The 5,000-nt window shown below is 41.0% G+C and overlaps 1 protein-coding gene across 11 annotated transcripts in view; it reads right to left on the bottom strand.

The window, feature by feature from the left end:
• LOC127005094 (protein timeless-like) overlaps positions 1-5,000 on the bottom strand; it is a 101,326-nt gene that overhangs the window by 49,153 nt on the left and 47,173 nt on the right. The gene's annotated exons all lie outside the window — the stretch shown is intronic.

The raw sequence follows: 5,000 nt of genomic DNA, 5'->3' as shown, positions 1-5,000 counted from the left end.
CTTCCCCTTCAATATCCACTTTTTTCCTCCCCTTTCTCTTCATCTTTCCTACCTTTCCCTTCAATATCCACTTTTTTCCTCCCATTTCTCTTCATCTTTCCTACCTTTCCCTTCAATATCCACTTTTTTCCTCCCATTTCTCTTCATCTTTCCTACCTTTCCCTTCAATATCCACTTTTTTCCTCCCCTTTCTCTTCACCTCTCCTACCTTTCCCTTCCCTATTCATGTTTCTCCTTTACTCCTCCCCTTTCTCTTCACATTCTTCCCTTTCCTACTTCCCCAATTCCCTATTTACTTTTTTCCCCTTTTTCCTCCCCTTTCTTTTTACCCTTCTTACCTTCCTACTTCCCTATTCAAGTTTTCCATTTCTTTTCTCCCTTTTCTCTTTACGTTTCCTGCTTTACCACTTGCCTATTCATTTTTTTCCCTATTTTCTTTCCCTTTTTCTTCCCCTTTCCTACTTTCCCATTATTCTTTACCTAAATACCTGTTTCTATATTTCTTACCTTTCCTTAACTTTCCCACCTGCCTTCCCCTCCCTCTTCCTCCTCTCCTCCCTCGATCCTCTCTCCCCTCCTCTCTTTCTCTTTCCTTCCTTCCCTCTCTCGTTTTCTTTCCATATTTTTTATTCATACCAAATCCTGCACTGAAATTAATTAGTCTAGTCCTTAGGAAAGAAGGTAAAATTATTATTATTTTTTTTTTTTCTTTGGATGATTTAAAAAGAAGAATGTACACGTGGTTCTCTCTCTCTCTCTCTCTCTCTCTCTCTCTCTCTCTCTTAAAGGGGAAACGGAACGCCAGCATGGCAGAACATACGCCAAAGACACGTGACAGACACACACAGCCAGACAAAGAAGCAGGCAATTGGGTGTGCAAAGACAGACACACCCAAAGACACAGACAGACTGAAACAAAGGAACAGACGGATGAAAGAACACAGACAGCCACACACAGGGAAACAGACACACATACACAGAAACAGACAGGTAGATGGACACAGCCACACTGACACAAAAAAAGACATATAGACACAGACACAGATAATGGAGTGACTGACCCAGACAAGCAGAAAGACAACACAGACAAGACAGACATATACATAAACAGACAGATGGACGGACGGACAGACACAGACAGACAGAGAGAGAGAGAGAGAGAGAGAGAGAGAGAGAGAGAGAGAGAGAGAGAGAGAGAGAGAGAGAGAGAGAGAGAGAGAGAGAGAGAGAGAGAGAGAGAGAGAGAGAGAGAGAGAGAGAGAGAGAGAGAGAGAGAGAGAGAGAGAGAGAGAGAGAGAGAGAGAGAGGTTGGTCATTCATAATTTATCTATATATGGTAAAATAACTCCCATCCAAAGTGAAATAAGATCATTCACATATTTAACAAAAAAAAAAAAAAAAAATCGCGTGGGAAGACTATTCATTTTTTTTTCTCTCTCTCTCTCTCTCTCTCTCTCTGCAACACATTAAAGACTCAACGTTAATCCGCAATGGTTAATTACATCAGGAAAGATAAAAATGAGAAAATAAGAAAAAAAAAATCAATGAATGAGCAGGAAAGGGAAGGGAGGGAGGAGGAGGGAGAGAGAAAGGGGGGGGAGGGGAGGAGGGGGTAGAGGGGGAAGGAAATGGCGAATCTATCAAAGCGGTGAGATAAGAATACAGGAAGTGAGATTAAAGGAAATAAATGAATTGAACGAACTTGGGTCAGATTTAATCAGGAAAGGGAAAGGAACTGAGCCAAAGTGGGTGTATCAAAGAGAGGAAAGAGGCGCAGGAGGAGGAGGAGGAGGAGGAGGAAGAAAGGAATGAGGAGGAGGAGGAGGAGGAAGAAGGAAGGAGGAGGAGGAGGAATTGCGTGTGACTGCGTGGGAGAGGAGAGAGAAGAGGAGAAACAATAAGCGGAGGAGAAAATAAAAAAAAGAAGAGAAGAGAATGTGAATGAACAATAGGGAATGAGGAGGAGGAGGAGAGGGAGGAGAGAAAGCGTATGACTGAGAGGGAGGAGAAAGAAGAGAAGAGAAAAAACAATAAGCGGAGGAGGAAATAAAAAAAAAGAAGAGAGGAGAGAATATGAATGAACGAAAGAGGAAGAAAAAAAAAGTAAAATAACAAAAAATAAAAGATGAAATGATAACTGTGATTGACCAAAAACGGAGGAAAGGTCAGTAGGTCATAGTGTGAATGGAGGAAACGATGAATGGTATAGTAGTAGTAGTAGTAGTAGTAGTAGTAGTAGTAGTAGTAGTGGTGGTGGTAGTAGTAGTAGTAGTAGTAGTAGTAGTAGTAGTAGTAGTAGTGGATGAATGAGCCTTTAATTAATCAGTCTATTCAGAAACATCAAAGAAAAAATGAAACGTATAAAGTCAGACACACTCTCTCTCTCTCTCTCTCTCTCTCAGGTGCAACACGTTATTAGCATTGTATAGACACACTGGTTGGCATACATTTACACAAAGGGAATTAATGATAGGAATATGCACTGTCCTTGGCTACGATTATTTTTACCGGAGAGAGAGAGAGAGAGAGAGAGAGAGAGAGAGAGAGAGAGAGAGAGAGAGAATCCTAAATGACACCAATGACGAAGAAAGAAAACCTCCAACTCATTAACAGGTAAAAGTCAGTTAAGTACACCTTGATTAACACTAATTTACCTGTACACAAACTTAAGACCAAAAAGAATAGGGAGCTGCACCAACCTCTCTCTCTTTTTCTTGTGTTCACCTTTTATAATAATATGTTGGCAATGTTATTTTTCTCTTTCTTAAACTTCCTTTCCTTGGCCCCATTTCTTTGTCTTTCTCCTCACATCTCTTTTTTCCTACCTGCCCTTGACTCTATTCCTGTGTTATCCTTCTTGCTTCTTTTAATAATTTCTTCCTAACCTTCACTTTAAACAGCTTTCCAGAACCTCCATTTTCACCTCTCTCTCTCTCTCTCTCTCTCTCTCTCTCTCTCTCTCTCTCTCTCTCTCTCTCTCTCTCTCTCTCTCTCTCTCTCCTTTCCCCTGCCCTTCCTCAGTCCTTTCCTGTGATGCTGTTGCCATTACAAGTACACTTTCCAATCTTGTTCTAACTTATTTTCTCTACTTTACCTGAATTTCAATAATCTGCAACAAGCCCTTCCTTCTCACCCTTTTCCTCTCTCCTTCCCTCCCAGCCTCTGTCTTTCCCCATGCTACTCTTTTTATTAATTCTACACTTTATACTCTTATTTTCATTCTTTTTTCTCATTACCAGACTTTCAATAGCTTTCAAATAACCTTTCTTGTCATCCTTTCCTTCTCTCCTTCCCTCTTTCCTTTCTCTCTCCTTTTCCGTGCAAGTGCTGTTATCAACATTATATTTTCCAGGCTACCTATCCATCCTACCGTAGACTTTCCCCTCTCTTGTTGCTACCCTTTTTTAGCATCGCCGAGAGCTGTGTGGTGAGGCGTGTGGGTGGGGGCGCGTCGGTAATGCGTCAACAGGTAATGGGACAAAAGGTAAGCTCAGGTAAATAAATGAAATAGGTGTGAAAGGTCTAAAGGTGAGGAGTGTGGGAGAGAGTGAGGAGAGGAAAGGTGAGGAGTGAGTAGTGTTGTGAAGAGGTACCCACCCAAAGATGATGTTGTTTTTCCTTATTGAGAGAGAAAAGGAAACTAAGGTAAGGGAAAGGAAAGGAAAACAGAGAGATGAAGAGGAGGAGAAGAAGGTTGAAAAAAGAAAAAAAGGGAAGGAAGAAAGGAAGAAGAGCAGCGTACTTGTGGGAAAGAAAAGGAAGGTGGAGAGATGGAGGAAAGGAAAGGTAGGTAGAGAGATGATGGGGAGGAGGACAGGAAAGTTGAGAAAGGAAAAGAATGAAAGGAAAGAAAAAGGAAAGAGAGAAAAGCTGAAGAGATGGGGGGGTGATGTTGTTGTTCTCCCTTACTGAGAGGAAAGGGAAAGCAAAGTAGAGATGGAGGAGAGGAGAGGAATGAAGGGAGAAAAGGGAAGACAGGAAAAGTGAAGACGAAGTGAAGGAAATTAAGCCAAAAAGAGATGTGAGGGAGGGAAGGAGAAAATGAGAAAGGGAGGGAAGAATGGAAAGCTAGAGAGAGATGAAAGAGAAAGAAGAGAAAGGGAGACGGAATGAAGATGTAGAAAAGAAGGAAAAATAAAAGAGGGGAAAGGGACAGAAGAAAATGAAGGAAAAGGAAAGAGAAGGAAGGGAAAGTAGGGAGAGGGAGAAGGAGAATGTAGATAAATGGAGAAAACGAAGGGTAGGAAGAGAGGACATGAAAATAAAACCTAGGGAAAGGAAGAGAAGAAGAGAGAAAGAAGGAAAGTGAGCAAAAGAGGATAATTAAGGGAAGGAGGGAAAAGAAAAAACGGGAAATGTTAGGAGAAGGAGTTAATAGAAGAGAAAGAGGGAAGGTAGAGAACAGAACCCAATAAAATGAAGAAAGAAGAGGCAAATAACTAGGAAAAAGGTAGGAAAATGAAGGGAAGGGGGAAGAGAAAGAAGGGAACACAGAGAAAACACAAGGTGGAAGGTAGGGAAAGGGAGGGAGGGAGGGAGTGGAAGGTACAGAAAAAAAGAATTGAGGGGAGGGAGGGAAAAGAAAAATAAGGCAGGTTCGAGGGAAAAAAAAGAGGAAGTGTGACGAGGCGGAAGACAAAGTGGGGAGAGAAAGAGAGTAAACAGATGAACTATCAGAGGTCAGAGAAAGATAGATAGATAGATAGTCAGGTCAGAAAGGAAGAAAGAAAGCATGAAAAGCGAATATAAAATGGTAAGACAAAGATAGATTGACAGATGGAAAAATAGATACACAGTTAGAAAGATAGATAAACTGATAGATGGAAAGATAGTCAGGTCAGAAAGGAAAAAAAGAAAGCATAAGAAGGGAATAAAGATAGGTTAGACAAAGAAAGATAGACATGGAAAAACAGATACACAGTTAGACAGGTTAGGTAGGAGGAAAAATAGCAAAGAAGGAAAAATATAGACAGATAGGTTGTCAGATTAGATAGAGAGAG

Source organism: Eriocheir sinensis, chromosome 29 (assembly GCF_024679095.1).
Source record: "Eriocheir sinensis breed Jianghai 21 chromosome 29, ASM2467909v1, whole genome shotgun sequence".
In the NCBI taxonomy this organism is placed as follows: Eukaryota; Metazoa; Arthropoda; class Malacostraca; order Decapoda; family Varunidae; genus Eriocheir; species Eriocheir sinensis.
The sequence above is the reverse complement of the archived record's forward strand: the minus strand, read 5'-3'. Positions and strand labels throughout refer to the sequence as shown.